The sequence below is a fragment of the Hydractinia symbiolongicarpus genome, chromosome 9, assembly GCF_029227915.1.
Source record: "Hydractinia symbiolongicarpus strain clone_291-10 chromosome 9, HSymV2.1, whole genome shotgun sequence".
NCBI lineage: Eukaryota > Metazoa > Cnidaria > Hydrozoa > Anthoathecata > Hydractiniidae > Hydractinia > Hydractinia symbiolongicarpus.
In genome coordinates, this window is record NC_079883.1 from 11178294 (window position 1) to 11200434 (window position 22141).

The window sequence follows — 22141 nt, forward strand, 5'->3', positions numbered from 1 at the left end:
CTTTTTAAAGCTGTCTGAATTCTGTTAACTCAAACGTTGTTTTTGTACTCGTTCTGTACGCAACTATATCAATATGTCTGGACGCGGAAAAGGAGGTAAAGGATTGGGAAAAGGAGGTGCTAAACGTCACCGAAAAATTCTTCGTGATAACATTCAGGGAATCACAAAACCTGCTATTCGACGTCTTGCTCGACGAGGTGGTGTCAAACGTATCTCTGGCCTTATCTATGAGGAAACCAGAGGTGTACTGAAGGTTTTCTTAGAGAATGTTATTCGTGATGCTGTAACCTACACAGAGCACGCTAAACGCAAGACCGTTACCGCTATGGATGTTGTTTATGCCTTAAAACGTCAAGGAAGAACTCTTTACGGATTCGGAGGTTAAGCGTTGTCATTGCTCAACAAAAACGGCTATTTTTATAGCCACAAATCTTTTAAAACATTACTTTGTGCACGCTTCCAAATTACACAATGTGTAAAGTCTTGTCACAGTTACATTTATTGCTATACGATACTATGTCATATATGACACAAAAAAAATTTAGAAATACTTTGTAGGGTTAATTTGCCTGGGAGTGTTTCCGTGAAAAGCTGGGTTAAGTTAAATGTAAGCAATAACATGGATCAATGTACTTGTCTTTTCTGCAAGTACAGCTAATAATACGTATGAAAAGTGAAGCTAATCCACACACACACATGGGGAAGTATTTTAAATGTAGGCTAGTGTTCTTAAGCACATTATTTAGAAGTTTTATTAACTTCGGTTAACTTGTAGTGACGCCAAGTAAATGTTTTTTTAAAGATGTGTGGTCTTAAAAAAGACCGTTTGTGTTTGGTAGACGTTGGTTTACTTGCTGCTTGTGTATTTTGTGACAGCTTTTGTTCCTTCACTGACTGCGTGTTTTGCAAGTTCTCCAGGCAAGAGAAGACGTACTGCGGTTTGAATTTCACGAGAAGAGATGGTCGACTTTTTGTTTTGAAGAGCCAAACGCGAAGCTTCGGAAGCAATGCGCTCAAAGATGTCGTTGACAAATGAGTTCATGATGCTCATAGCTTTGCTTGAAACTCCGACATCTGGGTGAACTTGTTTCAAAACATTGTAGATGTAAATAGCATAACTTTCCTTTCTCTTTCTCTTGCGTTTCTTTTCACCAGTTCCACCAATCTTTCCTCCTTTTTTGCCGGCTCTTTTTTCACCTTTCTTGGCTACTTTAGGTGCCTGTTTTCCTCCTTTAGCTGCTGCGTCAGACATGGTTAAAAATTTTTGCTACTTAACTTGTAAATAAGCATTAAACTGCAAGTCAAAACTTTTTGTTTATAAGTAAAAAAATCGGATCGAATTCGATCCGAAAACGCCGATACGCAATTTAATTGGTTAAAAAAAAAATCTTTTGTTTAATACTTAATTATGATTGGTTAAAAAAACATGATTTCGATCCTATTTTTATGATGAAAAAACGAGTAAAGTTTATTTCGTTAACACTTACGTTAAATATTCGTACGTTTTTGTATTAACTTACAAATCAAATCGCAGTTATGTCTGGACGTGGAAAAGGTGGAAAAGCTAAGGCTAAAGCCAAGACAAGATCCTCAAGAGCTGGACTTCAATTTCCAGTCGGTAGAGTGCATAGATTCCTTCGTAGAGGGCACTATGCTAACCGAATTGGATCTGGAGCACCAGTTTACTTAGCAGCCGTCTTGGAATATTTATCTGCTGAGATATTGGAGTTGGCTGGTAACGCAGCAAGAGACAACAAAAAAGCTAGGATTATTCCAAGACATTTACAATTGGCTGTTCGTAATGATGAAGAATTAAACAAACTTTTGAGCGGTGTAACCATTGCAGCTGGTGGTGTTTTGCCAAACATTCAAGCTGTCTTACTCCCAAAGAAGAACGACAAAGGACAGAAGAAGTAAACCGCTACACTCAGAAAACAACGGCTATTTTTATAGCCACACATCTTTAAAAAAACATTGTTTTTTTCACAAAACTATAACCTTAAAGTCTAATAGATAATCCATGCATACGCCTTGTCCTAAGTAACTCAAAGAAATTAAATAAAAAAATTTGATCACAACGTCAAAATAAATTGCACGTATTTGCCCCTACTAATGTCTACGGCCATACCACGATGAACACACCCGTTCTCGTCTGATCACGGAAGTTAAGCATCGTCGGGCCGGGATAGTACTTGGATGGGGGACCGCCTGGGAACTCCCGGTGTCGTAGGCTTTTCATTTTCATTTGTTGCCTTTTCATTTCAATGGTGCTGTGATATATTTCTTGTTATAACAATTAAGGAACGTGGCGGTTGTTGAAAGTGTTTCCTATGACATTTTCCTACGACATTTTCAGGTGATAGTACGAGAAAAAAGAGCTTTCAAATGCATACAAACTCGATCTATTGCCGATCATCCAATAACCCTGACGGAATGGCAAATAAAATAAAATTCCGCCGCCTTCCGAGGACTTATATCGCAATCACGTTTCGTAACAGCCAAGCGAGGTTTTACCTTAGCGTTTAAGTCACCACCGACATTTGGCCGCGCAACTTTTCTAAGCTCATTCATTTTGACTTAAGGAGGGGGCGAGCGCGGACGCAGGCCCCCACTACCAGAAATTGTACGGTCGAGTTACTGACGTTTGCAGTAATCGCAGAGGTCAGCCCAAGCGTAGTGCAATGCAAGAGCCTCACTCTGGAAGAAAACCCTCATTGATCAGTCTTTACTTCCCCGTCAGGTAAGTATGAGTTGGAACTGCACCGTAGCATGAGGGTACCCTTCAAAGTTTGTTAATGCTTGTGGCTTGAGTGTGTTATAAACTGCCGTGTCGCGGGGCATAGGCTGTATTCTCCCCCAGTGTACGCGTTTTGTTCCCGCCGTAGACTATGCAGAGTGCCGTCGGAAAGAGGACTGCTATTATTCTTTTATTGCTTATGTGGGCCGCCATCGGTAATAGTGCAACACCAAGGCAACCCGTGGTCACGGCGTGAATGAATCCACCTCCATGACCCAAGGCCAAAAATCAGATTAATATACTGACCATTCAGAGAATGGCCTACCAGATATTAAACTGATAAGAACAGATACTACACTTGATCTTAGCCATTAGGCCGAGAAGCGATAAAGAACAAGCGTTGCCATGATAGGCATCGTCCACACACCGTAACTGCTTGTGGAGCATGTCACGTTACTGTAAAGCTTACAACTGTCACCGCGTACGGATGGACGGCGACATAGTAAAAATCACGGCTGTTGATTTAGCCGTAGGATGGAGAGCGACTGTAGCGAGTGGATGGTAACTTACATGAATGCTAACAAAGGCGACGATACTAAGTGCGTGATATTACTTTCCAATATGACTGCGTACATTCCGTTTATCAACGCATTACGCCAGAACGTGCGCGCGCGTTACACAGTAGACCATGCAGCCGAAATGCGACAGTGCGACCCTGCCAGGAGTCGAACCTGGAATCCCCTGATTCGTAGTCAGATGCCTTATCCATTGGGCCACAGGGCCATGCTTATGACTTCGCCCCATCGTTATTTTGGCTTGCGCATTCGTTTTACTTACGACAGAATTCTTCGTGTTTGTAGCCATGAAAGAAAGGGACTTCTGTGAGTGAATTTTTTTACTGTGGTCTAATAAAAAAGTCGAAACGCAGTGCCCAATATATGAATTGCTCCTAATAGCCGGAAACAGGCCGTGTCGATGATGTAGGCCGACATACGCAACGCAAACCAAAGAACGCTTTATGAAAATCCTAACACGGGCGCGGAAGAAGCCCAAATTAACAGAGTAGATGTAATGCTGAAGACCTCAAACTCCAGCAGCTTCTCTTTCAGACTATTGCGTCGTGCTACAAATAAAAATTAACATGCTTTCGCATAGTCGCGGCACCCAAAACGGACATTATACGATGTACAGAAACACACATTTCTGTTTTCGCGCCAAATCAATTCCCGGGAGTGGTACTTTTACGTCCGCATACTTCGCACCGTCTTAAATTATATCTCATTTACACGGTAATGTTTAGTATACTTCTACTGTGATAACAAGCATCGTTTATCGTTGGATTGTTGTAAGAAAACATTAAAAATGAGTGAAGCAGCTTCTCCAAAGAAAATCGCACCCAAGAAGAAACCTGCTGCAAAGAAGACAGCTGATCACCCTAAATATGTGGACATGATCAAGGCTGCTATCGCTACCCTAAAGGAACGCGGTGGTTCATCTCGCCAAGCTATTACAAAATATATTCATGCAAATTACAAAGTTGCTGAAAACTCAGATCATCATCTGAAAATGGCTCTTAAACGAGGAGTAACATCAGGCGATTTGATTCAAACTAAAGGCACTGGTGCTTCTGGATCATTCAAGCTAGGTCAGGTAAAAAAAGAAAAACCTAAGAAAAAGGCCGCAGCAAAAAAGCCAACGGCAAAGAAGCCTACTGCAAAGAAAAGTACACCAAAAAAGAAGCCAGCAAAGAAGAGCACGCCAAAGAAAGCAGCAAAGAAGCCTGCCACAAAGAAAGCCTCGGCTAAGAAACCAGCAGCTAAGAAACCCACAAAGAAGCCTGTTGCTAAAAAACCTGCAGCAAAGAAGGTCAAAAAGACTCCCAAAAAGGCAGCAAAGAAGACCGCAAAAAAATAATTTGTGTGTATCTGGCTATTACATTAACAAACGGCTATTTTTATAGCCACACATTTACAAAAAAACATTATCTTGGTACAAAGTTAAACTTGTTTAAGTCACTTAAACAGTTAAAAAAGAGTAATTTTAAGATTAGATTCCCTAAGTTTAAGTATTTTCGTTTTTAAATTTCTTATTTTCTTGCTTTTACTTTTCTTGCCCTTCATATTTTTAACATTGTCAAACTTTATGTAGCATAAAATTTTTATGTAGCATAAAATTTAAACAGAAAGCAGAACAAAGTTTGATATAAAAAGCTAGCCGTAATATTTTTTATGGATGTGTGGCTATAAAAATAGCCGTTTTTTGTTTGGTAAGATGCTTAGGCACGTTCCCCACGAATTCTTCTTGCCAACTGGATGTCTTTAGGCATGATTGTAACTCGTTTTGCGTGAATGGCACACAAGTTAGTATCCTCGAACAAGCCAACAAGGTACGCTTCAGAAGCCTCTTGCAGAGCCATAACGGCTGTGCTCTGGAATCGCAGATCTGTTTTGAAGTCCTGAGCAATTTCTCGCACAAGACGCTGGAAAGGCAACTTGCGGATCAAGAGCTCGGTTGACTTCTGGTATCTTCTGATTTCTCTGAGAGCAACTGTACCAGGTCTGTAACGATGTGGTTTTTTCACTCCTCCAGTAGCTGGTGCGCTTTTCCTCGCAGCTTTAGTGGCGAGTTGTTTTCGTGGAGCCTTTCCTCCAGTAGATTTACGTGCAGTTTGCTTTGTACGAGCCATATTTTAAGAAGTCGATGTAGTACGGATACACAAGACGGTCTAAAATGCACTATCGCGCCAAAGTTTTATTTCTCATATTGATTGACAGCTAAGGTTCAAAACAAACCATTTGATTGGTGCTAAGAAAGTAATTTCTGATTGGCTGCATAATGACATTACGCTCATTACTTTAACATTTTTATAAAATCTGTGTTTTTTGGCTACGGGAAAACGGCTGTATCTTCTGATACACAAAAGCTTTTGACTTTTTTTTTTTTTAGTAAGTAGCAGAAGGTTTGGCGAATTCCAACGATGCCAAATTTATTGCCTTACTGAAACATTAAGACCACGAATTTTTAAAAAAACTACAGTTTTACTTAAAAAAATGTACAAAATGTTCGGAACATTTTGTAATGACGCAACTCTATTGGTTAATTAGGGTGTTTCCACGAGCAGTAGGTAATTTTATGGCCTCTTTTTAAAGCTGTCTGAATTCTGTTAACTCAAACGTTGTTTTTGTACTCGTTCTGTACGCAACTATATCAATATGTCTGGACGCGGAAAAGGAGGTAAAGGATTGGGAAAAGGAGGTGCTAAACGTCACCGAAAAATTCTTCGTGATAACATTCAGGGAATCACAAAACCTGCTATTCGACGTCTTGCTCGACGAGGTGGTGTCAAACGTATCTCTGGCCTTATCTATGAGGAAACCAGAGGTGTACTGAAGGTTTTCTTAGAGAATGTTATTCGTGATGCTGTAACCTACACAGAGCACGCTAAACGCAAGACCGTTACCGCTATGGATGTTGTTTATGCCTTAAAACGTCAAGGAAGAACTCTTTACGGATTCGGAGGTTAAGCGTTGTCATTGCTCAACAAAAACGGCTATTTTTATAGCCACAAATCTTTTAAAACATTACTTTGTGCACGCTTCCAAATTACACAATGTGTAAAGTCTTGTCACAGTTACATTTATTGCTATACGATACTATGTCATATATGACACAAAAAAAATTTAGAAATACTTTGTAGGGTTAATTTGCCTGGGAGTGTTTCCGTGAAAAGCTGGGTTAAGTTAAATGTAAGCAATAACATGGATCAATGTACTTGTCTTTTCTGCAAGTACAGCTAATAATACGTATGAAAAGTGAAGCTAATCCACACACACACATGGGGAAGTATTTTAAATGTAGGCTAGTGTTCTTAAGCACATTATTTAGAAGTTTTATTAACTTCGGTTAACTTGTAGTGACGCCAAGTAAATGTTTTTTTAAAGATGTGTGGTCTTAAAAAAGACCGTTTGTGTTTGGTAGACGTTGGTTTACTTGCTGCTTGTGTATTTTGTGACGGCTTTTGTTCCTTCACTGACTGCGTGTTTTGCAAGTTCTCCAGGCAAGAGAAGACGTACTGCGGTTTGAATTTCACGAGAAGAGATGGTCGACTTTTTGTTTTGAAGAGCCAAACGCGAAGCTTCGGAAGCAATGCGCTCAAAGATGTCGTTGACAAATGAGTTCATGATGCTCATAGCTTTGCTTGAAACTCCGACATCTGGGTGAACTTGTTTCAAAACATTGTAGATGTAAATAGCATAACTTTCCTTTCTCTTTCTCTTGCGTTTCTTTTCACCAGTTCCACCAATCTTTCCTCCTTTTTTGCCGGCTCTTTTTTCACCTTTCTTGGCTACTTTAGGTGCCTGTTTTCCTCCTTTAGCTGCTGCGTCAGACATGGTTAAAAATTTTTGCTACTTAACTTGTAAATAAGCATTAAACTGCAAGTCAAAACTTTTTGTTTATAAGTAAAAAAATCGGATCGAATTCGATCCGAAAACGCCGATACGCAATTTAATTGGTTAAAAAAAAAATCTTTTGTTTAATACTTAATTATGATTGGTTAAAAAAACATGATTTCGATCCTATTTTTATGATGAAAAAACGAGTAAAGTTTATTTCGTTAACACTTACGTTAAATATTCGTACGTTTTTGTATTAACTTACAAATCAAATCGCAGTTATGTCTGGACGTGGAAAAGGTGGAAAAGCTAAGGCTAAAGCCAAGACAAGATCCTCAAGAGCTGGACTTCAATTTCCAGTCGGTAGAGTGCATAGATTCCTTCGTAGAGGGCACTATGCTAACCGAATTGGATCTGGAGCACCAGTTTACTTAGCAGCCGTCTTGGAATATTTATCTGCTGAGATATTGGAGTTGGCTGGTAACGCAGCAAGAGACAACAAAAAAGCTAGGATTATTCCAAGACATTTACAATTGGCTGTTCGTAATGATGAAGAATTAAACAAACTTTTGAGCGGTGTAACCATTGCAGCTGGTGGTGTTTTGCCAAACATTCAAGCTGTCTTACTCCCAAAGAAGAACGACAAAGGACAGAAGAAGTAAACCGCTACACTCAGAAAACAACGGCTATTTTTATAGCCACACATCTTTAAAAAAACATTGTTTTTTTCACAAAACTATAACCTTAAAGTCTAATAGATAATCCATGCATACGCCTTGTCCTAAGTAACTCAAAGAAATTAAATAAAAAAATTTGATCACAACGTCAAAATAAATTGCACGTATTTGCCCCTACTAATGTCTACGGCCATACCACGATGAACACACCCGTTCTCGTCTGATCACGGAAGTTAAGCATCGTCGGGCCGGGATAGTACTTGGATGGGGGACCGCCTGGGAACTCCCGGTGTCGTAGGCTTTTCATTTTCATTTGTTGCCTTTTCATTTCAATGGTGCTGTGATATATTTCTTGTTATAACAATTAAGGAACGTGGCGGTTGTTGAAAGTGTTTCCTATGACATTTTCCTACGACATTTTCAGGTGATAGTACGAGAAAAAAGAGCTTTCAAATGCATACAAACTCGATCTATTGCCGATCATCCAATAACCCTGACGGAATGGCAAATAAAATAAAATTCCGCCGCCTTCCGAGGACTTATATCGCAATCACGTTTCGTAACAGCCAAGCGAGGTTTTACCTTAGCGTTTAAGTCACCACCGACATTTGGCCGCGCAACTTTTCTAAGCTCATTCATTTTGACTTAAGGAGGGGGCGAGCGCGGACGCAGGCCCCCACTACCAGAAATTGTACGGTCGAGTTACTGACGTTTGCAGTAATCGCAGAGGTCAGCCCAAGCGTAGTGCAATGCAAGAGCCTCACTCTGGAAGAAAACCCTCATTGATCAGTCTTTACTTCCCCGTCAGGTAAGTATGAGTTGGAACTGCACCGTAGCATGAGGGTACCCTTCAAAGTTTGTTAATGCTTGTGGCTTGAGTGTGTTATAAACTGCCGTGTCGCGGGGCATAGGCTGTATTCTCCCCCAGTGTACGCGTTTTGTTCCCGCCGTAGACTATGCAGAGTGCCGTCGGAAAGAGGACTGCTATTATTCTTTTATTGCTTATGTGGGCCGCCATCGGTAATAGTGCAACACCAAGGCAACCCGTGGTCACGGCGTGAATGAATCCACCTCCATGACCCAAGGCCAAAAATCAGATTAATATACTGACCATTCAGAGAATGGCCTACCAGATATTAAACTGATAAGAACAGATACTACACTTGATCTTAGCCATTAGGCCGAGAAGCGATAAAGAACAAGCGTTGCCATGATAGGCATCGTCCACACACCGTAACTGCTTGTGGAGCATGTCACGTTACTGTAAAGCTTACAACTGTCACCGCGTACGGATGGACGGCGACATAGTAAAAATCACGGCTGTTGATTTAGCCGTAGGATGGAGAGCGACTGTAGCGAGTGGATGGTAACTTACATGAATGCTAACAAAGGCGACGATACTAAGTGCGTGATATTACTTTCCAATATGACTGCGTACATTCCGTTTATCAACGCATTACGCCAGAACGTGCGCGCGCGTTACACAGTAGACCATGCAGCCGAAATGCGACAGTGCGACCCTGCCAGGAGTCGAACCTGGAATCCCCTGATTCGTAGTCAGATGCCTTATCCATTGGGCCACAGGGCCATGCTTATGACTTCGCCCCATCGTTATTTTGGCTTGCGCATTCGTTTTACTTACGACAGAATTCTTCGTGTTTGTAGCCATGAAAGAAAGGGACTTCTGTGAGTGAATTTTTTTACTGTGGTCTAATAAAAAAGTCGAAACGCAGTGCCCAATATATGAATTGCTCCTAATAGCCGGAAACAGGCCGTGTCGATGATGTAGGCCGACATACGCAACGCAAACCAAAGAAGGCTTTATGAAAATCCTAACACGGGCGCGGAAGAAGCCCAAATTAACAGAGTAGATGTAATGCTGAAGACCTCAAACTCCAGCAGCTTCTCTTTCAGACTATTGCGTCGTGCTACAAATAAAAATTAACATGCTTTCGCATAGTCGCGGCACCCAAAACGGACATTATACGATGTACAGAAACACACATTTCTGTTTTCGCGCCAAATCAATTCCCGGGAGTGGTACTTTTACGTCCGCATACTTCGCACCGTCTTAAATTATATCTCATTTACACGGTAATGTTTAGTATACTTCTACTGTGATAACAAGCATCGTTTATCGTTGGATTGTTGTAAGAAAACATTAAAAATGAGTGAAGCAGCTTCTCCAAAGAAAATCGCACCCAAGAAGAAACCTGCTGCAAAGAAGACAGCTGATCACCCTAAATATGTGGACATGATCAAGGCTGCTATCGCTACCCTAAAGGAACGCGGTGGTTCATCTCGCCAAGCTATTACAAAATATATTCATGCAAATTACAAAGTTGCTGAAAACTCAGATCATCATCTGAAAATGGCTCTTAAACGAGGAGTAACATCAGGCGATTTGATTCAAACTAAAGGCACTGGTGCTTCTGGATCATTCAAGCTAGGTCAGGTAAAAAAAGAAAAACCTAAGAAAAAGGCCGCAGCAAAAAAGCCAACGGCAAAGAAGCCTACTGCAAAGAAAAGTACACCAAAAAAGAAGCCAGCAAAGAAGAGCACGCCAAAGAAAGCAGCAAAGAAGCCTGCCACAAAGAAAGCCTCGGCTAAGAAACCAGCAGCTAAGAAACCCACAAAGAAGCCTGTTGCTAAAAAACCTGCAGCAAAGAAGGTCAAAAAGACTCCCAAAAAGGCAGCAAAGAAGACCGCAAAAAAATAATTTGTGTGTATCTGGCTATTACATTAACAAACGGCTATTTTTATAGCCACACATTTACAAAAAAACATTATCTTGGTACAAAGTTAAACTTGTTTAAGTCACTTAAACAGTTAAAAAAGAGTAATTTTAAGATTAGATTCCCTAAGTTTAAGTATTTTCGTTTTTAAATTTCTTATTTTCTTGCTTTTACTTTTCTTGCCCTTCATATTTTTAACATTGTCAAACTTTATGTAGCATAAAATTTTTATGTAGCATAAAATTTAAACAGAAAGCAGAACAAAGTTTGATATAAAAAGCTAGCCGTAATATTTTTTATGGATGTGTGGCTATAAAAATAGCCGTTTTTTGTTTGGTAAGATGCTTAGGCACGTTCCCCACGAATTCTTCTTGCCAACTGGATGTCTTTAGGCATGATTGTAACTCGTTTTGCGTGAATGGCACACAAGTTAGTATCCTCGAACAAGCCAACAAGGTACGCTTCAGAAGCCTCTTGCAGAGCCATAACGGCTGTGCTCTGGAATCGCAGATCTGTTTTGAAGTCCTGAGCAATTTCTCGCACAAGACGCTGGAAAGGCAACTTGCGGATCAAGAGCTCGGTTGACTTCTGGTATCTTCTGATTTCTCTGAGAGCAACTGTACCAGGTCTGTAACGATGTGGTTTTTTCACTCCTCCAGTAGCTGGTGCGCTTTTCCTCGCAGCTTTAGTGGCGAGTTGTTTTCGTGGAGCCTTTCCTCCAGTAGATTTACGTGCAGTTTGCTTTGTACGAGCCATATTTTAAGAAGTCGATGTAGTACGGATACACAAGACGGTCTAAAATGCACTATCGCGCCAAAGTTTTATTTCTCATATTGATTGACAGCTAAGGTTCAAAACAAACCATTTGATTGGTGCTAAGAAAGTAATTTCTGATTGGCTGCATAATGACATTACGCTCATTACTTTAACATTTTTATAAAATCTGTGTTTTTTGGCTACGGGAAAACGGCTGTATCTTCTGATACACAAAAGCTTTTGACTTTTTTTTTTTTTAGTAAGTAGCAGAAGGTTTGGCGAATTCCAACGATGCCAAATTTATTGCCTTACTGAAACATTAAGACCACGAATTTTTAAAAAAACTACAGTTTTACTTAAAAAAATGTACAAAATGTTCGGAACATTTTGTAATGACGCAACTCTATTGGTTAATTAGGGTGTTTCCACGAGCAGTAGGTAATTTTATGGCCTCTTTTTAAAGCTGTCTGAATTCTGTTAACTCAAACGTTGTTTTTGTACTCGTTCTGTACGCAACTATATCAATATGTCTGGACGCGGAAAAGGAGGTAAAGGATTGGGAAAAGGAGGTGCTAAACGTCACCGAAAAATTCTTCGTGATAACATTCAGGGAATCACAAAACCTGCTATTCGACGTCTTGCTCGACGAGGTGGTGTCAAACGTATCTCTGGCCTTATCTATGAGGAAACCAGAGGTGTACTGAAGGTTTTCTTAGAGAATGTTATTCGTGATGCTGTAACCTACACAGAGCACGCTAAACGCAAGACCGTTACCGCTATGGATGTTGTTTATGCCTTAAAACGTCAAGGAAGAACTCTTTACGGATTCGGAGGTTAAGCGTTGTCATTGCTCAACAAAAACGGCTATTTTTATAGCCACAAATCTTTTAAAACATTACTTTGTGCACGCTTCCAAATTACACAATGTGTAAAGTCTTGTCACAGTTACATTTATTGCTATACGATACTATGTCATATATGACACAAAAAAAATTTAGAAATACTTTGTAGGGTTAATTTGCCTGGGAGTGTTTCCGTGAAAAGCTGGGTTAAGTTAAATGTAAGCAATAACATGGATCAATGTACTTGTCTTTTCTGCAAGTACAGCTAATAATACGTATGAAAAGTGAAGCTAATCCACACACACACATGGGGAAGTATTTTAAATGTAGGCTAGTGTTCTTAAGCACATTATTTAGAAGTTTTATTAACTTCGGTTAACTTGTAGTGACGCCAAGTAAATGTTTTTTTAAAGATGTGTGGTCTTAAAAAAGACCGTTTGTGTTTGGTAGACGTTGGTTTACTTGCTGCTTGTGTATTTTGTGACGGCTTTTGTTCCTTCACTGACTGCGTGTTTTGCAAGTTCTCCAGGCAAGAGAAGACGTACTGCGGTTTGAATTTCACGAGAAGAGATGGTCGACTTTTTGTTTTGAAGAGCCAAACGCGAAGCTTCGGAAGCAATGCGCTCAAAGATGTCGTTGACAAATGAGTTCATGATGCTCATAGCTTTGCTTGAAACTCCGACATCTGGGTGAACTTGTTTCAAAACATTGTAGATGTAAATAGCATAACTTTCCTTTCTCTTTCTCTTGCGTTTCTTTTCACCAGTTCCACCAATCTTTCCTCCTTTTTTGCCGGCTCTTTTTTCACCTTTCTTGGCTACTTTAGGTGCCTGTTTTCCTCCTTTAGCTGCTGCGTCAGACATGGTTAAAAATTTTTGCTACTTAACTTGTAAATAAGCATTAAACTGCAAGTCAAAACTTTTTGTTTATAAGTAAAAAAATCGGATCGAATTCGATCCGAAAACGCCGATACGCAATTTAATTGGTTAAAAAAAAATCTTTTGTTTAATACTTAATTATGATTGGTTAAAAAAACATGATTTCGATCCTATTTTTATGATGAAAAAACGAGTAAAGTTTATTTCGTTAACACTTACGTTAAATATTCGTACGTTTTTGTATTAACTTACAAATCAAATCGCAGTTATGTCTGGACGTGGAAAAGGTGGAAAAGCTAAGGCTAAAGCCAAGACAAGATCCTCAAGAGCTGGACTTCAATTTCCAGTCGGTAGAGTGCATAGATTCCTTCGTAGAGGGCACTATGCTAACCGAATTGGATCTGGAGCACCAGTTTACTTAGCAGCCGTCTTGGAATATTTATCTGCTGAGATATTGGAGTTGGCTGGTAACGCAGCAAGAGACAACAAAAAAGCTAGGATTATTCCAAGACATTTACAATTGGCTGTTCGTAATGATGAAGAATTCAACAAACTTTTGAGCGGTGTAACCATTGCAGCTGGTGGTGTTTTGCCAAACATTCAAGCTGTCTTACTCCCAAAGAAGAACGACAAAGGACAGAAGAAGTAAACCGCTACACTCAGAAAACAACGGCTATTTTTATAGCCACACATCTTTAAAAAAACATTGTTTTTTTCACAAAACTATAACCTTAAAGTCTAATAGATAATCCATGCATACGCCTTGTCCTAAGTAACTCAAAGAAATTAAATAAAAAAATTTGATCACAACGTCAAAATAAATTGCACGTATTTGCCCCTACTAATGTCTACGGCCATACCACGATGAACACACCCGTTCTCGTCTGATCACGGAAGTTAAGCATCGTCGGGCCGGGATAGTACTTGGATGGGGGACCGCCTGGGAACTCCCGGTGTCGTAGGCTTTTCATTTTCATTTGTTGCCTTTTCATTTCAATGGTGCTGTGATATATTTCTTGTTATAACAATTAAGGAACGTGGCGGTTGTTGAAAGTGTTTCCTATGACATTTTCCTACGACATTTTCAGGTGATAGTACGAGAAAAAAGAGCTTTCAAATGCATACAAACTCGATCTATTGCCGATCATCCAATAACCCTGACGGAATGGCAAATAAAATAAAATTCCGCCGCCTTCCGAGGACTTATATCGCAATCACGTTTCGTAACAGCCAAGCGAGGTTTTACCTTAGCGTTTAAGTCACCACCGACATTTGGCCGCGCAACTTTTCTAAGCTCATTCATTTTGACTTAAGGAGGGGGCGAGCGCGGACGCAGGCCCCCACTACCAGAAATTGTACGGTCGAGTTACTGACGTTTGCAGTAATCGCAGAGGTCAGCCCAAGCGTAGTGCAATGCAAGAGCCTCACTCTGGAAGAAAACCCTCATTGATCAGTCTTTACTTCCCCGTCAGGTAAGTATGAGTTGGAACTGCACCGTAGCATGAGGGTACCCTTCAAAGTTTGTTAATGCTTGTGGCTTGAGTGTGTTATAAACTGCCGTGTCGCGGGGCATAGGCTGTATTCTCCCCCAGTGTACGCGTTTTGTTCCCGCCGTAGACTATGCAGAGTGCCGTCGGAAAGAGGACTGCTATTATTCTTTTATTGCTTATGTGGGCCGCCATCGGTAATAGTGCAACACCAAGGCAACCCGTGGTCACGGCGTGAATGAATCCACCTCCATGACCCAAGGCCAAAAATCAGATTAATATACTGACCATTCAGAGAATGGCCTACCAGATATTAAACTGATAAGAACAGATACTACACTTGATCTTAGCCATTAGGCCGAGAAGCGATAAAGAACAAGCGTTGCCATGATAGGCATCGTCCACACACCGTAACTGCTTGTGGAGCATGTCACGTTACTGTAAAGCTTACAACTGTCACCGCGTACGGATGGACGGCGACATAGTAAAAATCACGGCTGTTGATTTAGCCGTAGGATGGAGAGCGACTGTAGCGAGTGGATGGTAACTTACATGAATGCTAACAAAGGCGACGATACTAAGTGCGTGATATTACTTTCCAATATGACTGCGTACATTCCGTTTATCAACGCATTACGCCAGAACGTGCGCGCGCGTTACACAGTAGACCATGCAGCCGAAATGCGACAGTGCGACCCTGCCAGGAGTCGAACCTGGAATCCCCTGATTCGTAGTCAGATGCCTTATCCATTGGGCCACAGGGCCATGCTTATGACTTCGCCCCATCGTTATTTTGGCTTGCGCATTCGTTTTACTTACGACAGAATTCTTCGTGTTTGTAGCCATGAAAGAAAGGGACTTCTGTGAGTGAATTTTTTTACTGTGGTCTAATAAAAAAGTCGAAACGCAGTGCCCAATATATGAATTGCTCCTAATAGCCGGAAACAGGCCGTGTCGATGATGTAGGCCGACATACGCAACGCAAACCAAAGAACGCTTTATGAAAATCCTAACACGGGCGCGGAAGAAGCCCAAATTAACAGAGTAGATGTAATGCTGAAGACCTCAAACTCCAGCAGCTTCTCTTTCAGACTATTGCGTCGTGCTACAAATAAAAATTAACATGCTTTCGCATAGTCGCGGCACCCAAAACGGACATTATACGATGTACAGAAACACACATTTCTGTTTTCGCGCCAAATCAATTCCCGGGAGTGGTACTTTTACGTCCGCATACTTCGCACCGTCTTAAATTATATCTCATTTACACGGTAATGTTTAGTATACTTCTACTGTGATAACAAGCATCGTTTATCGTTGGATTGTTGTAAGAAAACATTAAAAATGAGTGAAGCAGCTTCTCCAAAGAAAATCGCACCCAAGAAGAAACCTGCTGCAAAGAAGACAGCTGATCACCCTAAATATGTGGACATGATCAAGGCTGCTATCGCTACCCTAAAGGAACGCGGTGGTTCATCTCGCCAAGCTATTACAAAATATATTCATGCAAATTACAAAGTTGCTGAAAACTCAGATCATCATCTGAAAATGGCTCTTAAACGAGGAGTAACATCAGGCGATTTGATTCAAACTAAAGGCACTGGTGCTTCTGGATCATTCAAGCTAGGTCAGGTAAAAAAAGAAAAACCTAAGAAAAAGGCCGCAGCAAAAAAGCCAACGGCAAAGAAGCCTACTGCAAAGAAAAGTACACCAAAAAAGAAGCCAGCAAAGAAGAGCACGCCAAAGAAAGCAGCAAAGAAGCCTGCCACAAAGAAAGCCTCGGCTAAGAAACCAGCAGCTAAGAAACCCACAAAGAAGCCTGTTGCTAAAAAACCTGCAGCAAAGAAGGTCAAAAAGACTCCCAAAAAGGCAGCAAAGAAGACCGCAAAAAAATAATTTGTGTGTATCTGGCTATTACATTAACAAACGGCTATTTTTATAGCCACACATTTACAAAAAAACATTATCTTGGTACAAAGTTAAACTTGTTTAAGTCACTTAAACAGTTAAAAAAGAGTAATTTTAAGATTAGATTCCCTAAGTTTAAGTATTTTCGTTTTTAAATTTCTTATTTTCTTGCTTTTACTTTTCTTGCCCTTCATATTTTTAACATTGTCAAACTTTATGTAGCATAAAATTTTTATGTAGCATAAAATTTAAACAGAAAGCAGAACAAAGTTTGATATAAAAAGCTAGCCGTAATATTTTTTATGGATGTGTGGCTATAAAAATAGCCGTTTTTTGTTTGGTAAGATGCTTAGGCACGTTCCCCACGAATTCTTCTTGCCAACTGGATGTCTTTAGGCATGATTGTAACTCGTTTTGCGTGAATGGCACACAAGTTAGTATCCTCGAACAAGCCAACAAGGTACGCTTCAGAAGCCTCTTGCAGAGCCATAACGGCTGTGCTCTGGAATCGCAGATCTGTTTTGAAGTCCTGAGCAATTTCTCGCACAAGACGCTGGAAAGGCAACTTGCGGATCAAGAGCTCGGTTGACTTCTGGTATCTTCTGATTTCTCTGAGAGCAACTGTACCAGGTCTGTAACGATGTGGTTTTTTCACTCCTCCAGTAGCTGGTGCGCTTTTCCTCGCAGCTTTAGTGGCGAGTTGTTTTCGTGGAGCCTTTCCTCCAGTAGATTTACGTGCAGTTTGCTTTGTACGAGCCATATTTTAAGAAGTCGATGTAGTACGGATACACAAGACGGTCTAAAATGCACTATCGCGCCAAAGTTTTATTTCTCATATTGATTGACAGCTAAGGTTCAAAACAAACCATTTGATTGGTGCTAAGAAAGTAATTTCTGATTGGCTGCATAATGACATTACGCTCATTACTTTAACATTTTTATAAAATCTGTGTTTTTTGGCTACGGGAAAACGGCTGTATCTTCTGATACACAAAAGCTTTTGACTTTTTTTTTTTTTAGTAAGTAGCAGAAGGTTTGGCGAATTCCAACGATGCCAAATTTATTGCCTTACTGAAACATTAAGACCACGAATTTTTAAAAAAACTACAGTTTTACTTAAAAAAATGTACAAAATGTTCGGAACATTTTGTAATGACGCAACTCTATTGGTTAATTAGGGTGTTTCCACGAGCAGTAGGTAATTTTATGGCCTCTTTTTAAAGCTGTCTGAATTCTGTTAACTCAAACGTTGTTTTTGTACTCGTTCTGTACGCAACTATATCAATATGTCTGGACGCGGAAAAGGAGGTAAAGGATTGGGAAAAGGAGGTGCTAAACGTCACCGAAAAATTCTTCGTGATAACATTCAGGGAATCACAAAACCTGCTATTCGACGTCTTGCTCGACGAGGTGGTGTCAAACGTATCTCTGGCCTTATCTATGAGGAAACCAGAGGTGTACTGAAGGTTTTCTTAGAGAATGTTATTCGTGATGCTGTAACCTACACAGAGCACGCTAAACGCAAGACCGTTACCGCTATGGATGTTGTTTATGCCTTAAAACGTCAAGGAAGAACTCTTTACGGATTCGGAGGTTAAGCGTTGTCATTGCTCAACAAAAACGGCTATTTTTATAGCCACAAATCTTTTAAAACATTACTTTGTGCACGCTTCCAAATTACACAATGTGTAAAGTCTTGTCACAGTTACATTTATTGCTATACGATACTATGTCATATATGACACAAAAAAAATTTAGAAATACTTTGTAGGGTTAATTTGCCTGGGAGTGTTTCCGTGAAAAGCTGGGTTAAGTTAAATGTAAGCAATAACATGGATCAATGTACTTGTCTTTTCTGCAAGTACAGCTAATAATACGTATGAAAAGTGAAGCTAATCCACACACACACATGGGGAAGTATTTTAAATGTAGGCTAGTGTTCTTAAGCACATTATTTAGAAGTTTTATTAACTTCGGTTAACTTGTAGTGACGCCAAGTAAATGTTTTTTTAAAGATGTGTGGTCTTAAAAAAGACCGTTTGTGTTTGGTAGACGTTGGTTTACTTGCTGCTTGTGTATTTTGTGACGGCTTTTGTTCCTTCACTGACTGCGTGTTTTGCAAGTTCTCCAGGCAAGAGAAGACGTACTGCGGTTTGAATTTCACGAGAAGAGATGGTCGACTTTTTGTTTTGAAGAGCCAAACGCGAAGCTTCGGAAGCAATGCGCTCAAAGATGTCGTTGACAAATGAGTTCATGATGCTCATAGCTTTGCTTGAAACTCCGACATCTGGGTGAACTTGTTTCAAAACATTGTAGATGTAAATAGCATAACTTTCCTTTCTCTTTCTCTTGCGTTTCTTTTCACCAGTTCCACCAATCTTTCCTCCTTTTTTGCCGGCTCTTTTTTCACCTTTCTTGGCTACTTTAGGTGCCTGTTTTCCTCCTTTAGCTGCTGCGTCAGACATGGTTAAAAATTTTTGCTACTTAACTTGTAAATAAGCATTAAACTGCAAGTCAAAACTTTTTGTTTATAAGTAAAAAAATCGGATCGAATTCGATCCGAAAACGCCGATACGCAATTTAATTGGTTAAAAAAAAAATCTTTTGTTTAATACTTAATTATGATTGGTTAAAAAAACATGATTTCGATCCTATTTTTATGATGAAAAAACGAGTAAAGTTTATTTCGTTAACACTTACGTTAAATATTCGTACGTTTTTGTATTAACTTACAAATCAAATCGCAGTTATGTCTGGACGTGGAAAAGGTGGAAAAGCTAAGGCTAAAGCCAAGACAAGATCCTCAAGAGCTGGACTTCAATTTCCAGTCGGTAGAGTGCATAGATTCCTTCGTAGAGGGCACTATGCTAACCGAATTGGATCTGGAGCACCAGTTTACTTAGCAGCCGTCTTGGAATATTTATCTGCTGAGATATTGGAGTTGGCTGGTAACGCAGCAAGAGACAACAAAAAAGCTAGGATTATTCCAAGACATTTACAATTGGCTGTTCGTAATGATGAAGAATTAAACAAACTTTTGAGCGGTGTAACCATTGCAGCTGGTGGTGTTTTGCCAAACATTCAAGCTGTCTTACTCCCAAAGAAGAACGACAAAGGACAGAAGAAGTAAACCGCTACACTCAGAAAACAACGGCTATTTTTATAGCCACACATCTTTAAAAAAACATTGTTTTTTTCACAAAACTATAACCTTAAAGTCTAATAGATAATCCATGCATACGCCTTGTCCTAAGTAACTCAAAGAAATTAAATAAAAAAATTTGATCACAACGTCAAAATAAATTGCACGTATTTGCCCCTACTAATGTCTACGGCCATACCACGATGAACACACCCGTTCTCGTCTGATCACGGAAGTTAAGCATCGTCGGGCCGGGATAGTACTTGGATGGGGGACCGCCTGGGAACTCCCGGTGTCGTAGGCTTTTCATTTTCATTTGTTGCCTTTTCATTTCAATGGTGCTGTGATATATTTCTTGTTATAACAATTAAGGAACGTGGCGGTTGTTGAAAGTGTTTCCTATGACATTTTCCTACGACATTTTCAGGTGATAGTACGAGAAAAAAGAGCTTTCAAATGCATACAAACTCGATCTATTGCCGATCATCCAATAACCCTGACGGAATGGCAAATAAAATAAAATTCCGCCGCCTTCCGAGGACTTATATCGCAATCACGTTTCGTAACAGCCAAGCGAGGTTTTACCTTAGCGTTTAAGTCACCACCGACATTTGGCCGCGCAACTTTTCTAAGCTCATTCATTTTGACTTAAGGAGGGGGCGAGCGCGGACGCAGGCCCCCACTACCAGAAATTGTACGGTCGAGTTACTGACGTTTGCAGTAATCGCAGAGGTCAGCCCAAGCGTAGTGCAATGCAAGAGCCTCACTCTGGAAGAAAACCCTCATTGATCAGTCTTTACTTCCCCGTCAGGTAAGTATGAGTTGGAACTGCACCGTAGCATGAGGGTACCCTTCAAAGTTTGTTAATGCTTGTGGCTTGAGTGTGTTATAAACTGCCGTGTCGCGGGGCATAGGCTGTATTCTCCCCCAGTGTACGCGTTTTGTTCCCGCCGTAGACTATGCAGAGTGCCGTCGGAAAGAGGACTGCTATTATTCTTTTATTGCTTATGTGGGCCGCCATCGGTAATAGTGCAACACCAAGGCAACCCGTGGTCACGGCGTGAATGAATCCACCTCCATGACCCAAGGCCAAAAATCAGATTAATATACTGACCATTCAGAGAATGGCCTACCAGATATTAAACTGATAAGAACAGATACTACACTTGATCTTAGCCATTAGGCCGAGAAGCGATAAAGAACAAGCGTTGCCATGATAGGCATCGTCCACACACCGTAACTGCTTGTGGAGCATGTCACGTTACTGTAAAGCTTACAACTGTCACCGCGTACGGATGGACGGCGACATAGTAAAAATCACGGCTGTTGATTTAGCCGTAGGATGGAGAGCGACTGTAGCGAGTGGATGGTAACTTACATGAATGCTAACAAAGGCGACGATACTAAGTGCGTGATATTACTTTCCAATATGACTGCGTACATTCCGTTTATCAACGCATTACGCCAGAACGTGCGCGCGCGTTACACAGTAGACCATGCAGCCGAAATGCGACAGTGCGACCCTGCCAGGAGTCGAACCTGGAATCCCCTGATTCGTAGTCAGATGCCTTATCCATTGGGCCACAGGGCCATGCTTATGACTTCGCCCCATCGTTATTTTGGCTTGCGCATTCGTTTTACTTACGACAGAATTCTTCGTGTTTGTAGCCATGAAAGAAAGGGACTTCTGTGAGTGAATTTTTTTACTGTGGTCTAATAAAAAAGTCGAAACGCAGTGCCCAATATATGAATTGCTCCTAATAGCCGGAAACAGGCCGTGTCGATGATGTAGGCCGACATACGCAACGCAAACCAAAGAACGCTTTATGAAAATCCTAACACGGGCGCGGAAGAAGCCCAAATTAACAGAGTAGATGTAATGCTGAAGACCTCAAACTCCAGCAGCTTCTCTTTCAGACTATTGCGTCGTGCTACAAATAAAAATTAACATGCTTTCGCATAGTCGCGGCACCCAAAACGGACATTATACGATGTACAGAAACACACATTTCTGTTTTCGCGCCAAATCAATTCCCGGGAGTGGTACTTTTACGTCCGCATACTTCGCACCGTCTTAAATTATATCTCATTTACACGGTAATGTTTAGTATACTTCTACTGTGATAACAAGCATCGTTTATCGTTGGATTGTTGTAAGAAAACATTAAAAATGAGTGAAGCAGCTTCTCCAAAGAAAATCGCACCCAAGAAGAAACCTGCTGCAAAGAAGACAGCTGATCACCCTAAATATGTGGACATGATCAAGGCTGCTATCGCTACCCTAAAGGAACGCGGTGGTTCATCTCGCCAAGCTATTACAAAATATATTCATGCAAATTACAAAGTTGCTGAAAACTCAGATCATCATCTGAAAATGGCTCTTAAACGAGGAGTAACATCAGGCGATTTGATTCAAACTAAAGGCACTGGTGCTTCTGGATCATTCAAGCTAGGTCAGGTAAAAAAAGAAAAACCTAAGAAAAAGGCCGCAGCAAAAAAGCCAACGGCAAAGAAGCCTACTGCAAAGAAAAGTACACCAAAAAAGAAGCCAGCAAAGAAGAGCACGCCAAAGAAAGCAGCAAAGA

The 22141-nt window shown here is 40.6% G+C and overlaps 16 non-coding genes across 16 annotated transcripts; 4 read left to right on the forward strand and 12 right to left on the reverse strand.

Moving 5' to 3' along the window:
• Positions 1-2114: 2114 nt before the first annotated feature.
• LOC130658279 (5S ribosomal RNA) lies at positions 2115-2233 on the forward strand. The gene has a single exon (XR_008985495.1). It is a non-coding gene; the product is annotated as a 5S ribosomal RNA (ribosomal RNA).
• A 350-nt stretch (positions 2234-2583) lies between these two features.
• Positions 2584-2748, reverse strand: LOC130660234 (U1 spliceosomal RNA). Its single transcript, XR_008987434.1, has one exon. It is a non-coding gene; the product is annotated as a U1 spliceosomal RNA (small nuclear RNA).
• A 185-nt stretch (positions 2749-2933) lies between these two features.
• Positions 2934-3125, reverse strand: LOC130661277 (U2 spliceosomal RNA). Its single transcript, XR_008988470.1, has one exon. It is a non-coding gene; the product is annotated as a U2 spliceosomal RNA (small nuclear RNA).
• Positions 3126-3447: 322 nt separating this feature from the next.
• On the reverse strand, positions 3448-3520 carry Trnar-acg (transfer RNA arginine (anticodon ACG)). The gene has a single exon. It is a non-coding gene; the product is annotated as a tRNA-Arg (tRNA).
• A 4470-nt stretch (positions 3521-7990) lies between these two features.
• LOC130658280 (5S ribosomal RNA) lies at positions 7991-8109 on the forward strand. Its single transcript, XR_008985497.1, has one exon. It is a non-coding gene; the product is annotated as a 5S ribosomal RNA (ribosomal RNA).
• A 350-nt stretch (positions 8110-8459) lies between these two features.
• LOC130660235 (U1 spliceosomal RNA) lies at positions 8460-8624 on the reverse strand. Its single transcript, XR_008987435.1, has one exon. It is a non-coding gene; the product is annotated as a U1 spliceosomal RNA (small nuclear RNA).
• Positions 8625-8809: 185 nt separating this feature from the next.
• LOC130661278 (U2 spliceosomal RNA) lies at positions 8810-9001 on the reverse strand. The gene has a single exon (XR_008988472.1). It is a non-coding gene; the product is annotated as a U2 spliceosomal RNA (small nuclear RNA).
• A 322-nt stretch (positions 9002-9323) lies between these two features.
• Positions 9324-9396, reverse strand: Trnar-acg (transfer RNA arginine (anticodon ACG)). Its single transcript has one exon. It is a non-coding gene; the product is annotated as a tRNA-Arg (tRNA).
• Positions 9397-13865: 4469 nt separating this feature from the next.
• On the forward strand, positions 13866-13984 carry LOC130658281 (5S ribosomal RNA). The gene has a single exon (XR_008985498.1). It is a non-coding gene; the product is annotated as a 5S ribosomal RNA (ribosomal RNA).
• Positions 13985-14334: 350 nt separating this feature from the next.
• On the reverse strand, positions 14335-14499 carry LOC130660236 (U1 spliceosomal RNA). Its single transcript, XR_008987436.1, has one exon. It is a non-coding gene; the product is annotated as a U1 spliceosomal RNA (small nuclear RNA).
• Positions 14500-14684: 185 nt separating this feature from the next.
• Positions 14685-14876, reverse strand: LOC130661279 (U2 spliceosomal RNA). The gene has a single exon (XR_008988473.1). It is a non-coding gene; the product is annotated as a U2 spliceosomal RNA (small nuclear RNA).
• Positions 14877-15198: 322 nt separating this feature from the next.
• Positions 15199-15271, reverse strand: Trnar-acg (transfer RNA arginine (anticodon ACG)). The gene has a single exon. It is a non-coding gene; the product is annotated as a tRNA-Arg (tRNA).
• A 4470-nt stretch (positions 15272-19741) lies between these two features.
• On the forward strand, positions 19742-19860 carry LOC130658282 (5S ribosomal RNA). The gene has a single exon (XR_008985499.1). It is a non-coding gene; the product is annotated as a 5S ribosomal RNA (ribosomal RNA).
• A 350-nt stretch (positions 19861-20210) lies between these two features.
• LOC130660238 (U1 spliceosomal RNA) lies at positions 20211-20375 on the reverse strand. Its single transcript, XR_008987439.1, has one exon. It is a non-coding gene; the product is annotated as a U1 spliceosomal RNA (small nuclear RNA).
• Positions 20376-20560: 185 nt separating this feature from the next.
• On the reverse strand, positions 20561-20752 carry LOC130661280 (U2 spliceosomal RNA). Its single transcript, XR_008988474.1, has one exon. It is a non-coding gene; the product is annotated as a U2 spliceosomal RNA (small nuclear RNA).
• A 322-nt stretch (positions 20753-21074) lies between these two features.
• On the reverse strand, positions 21075-21147 carry Trnar-acg (transfer RNA arginine (anticodon ACG)). Its single transcript has one exon. It is a non-coding gene; the product is annotated as a tRNA-Arg (tRNA).
• Positions 21148-22141: the final 994 nt, after the last annotated feature.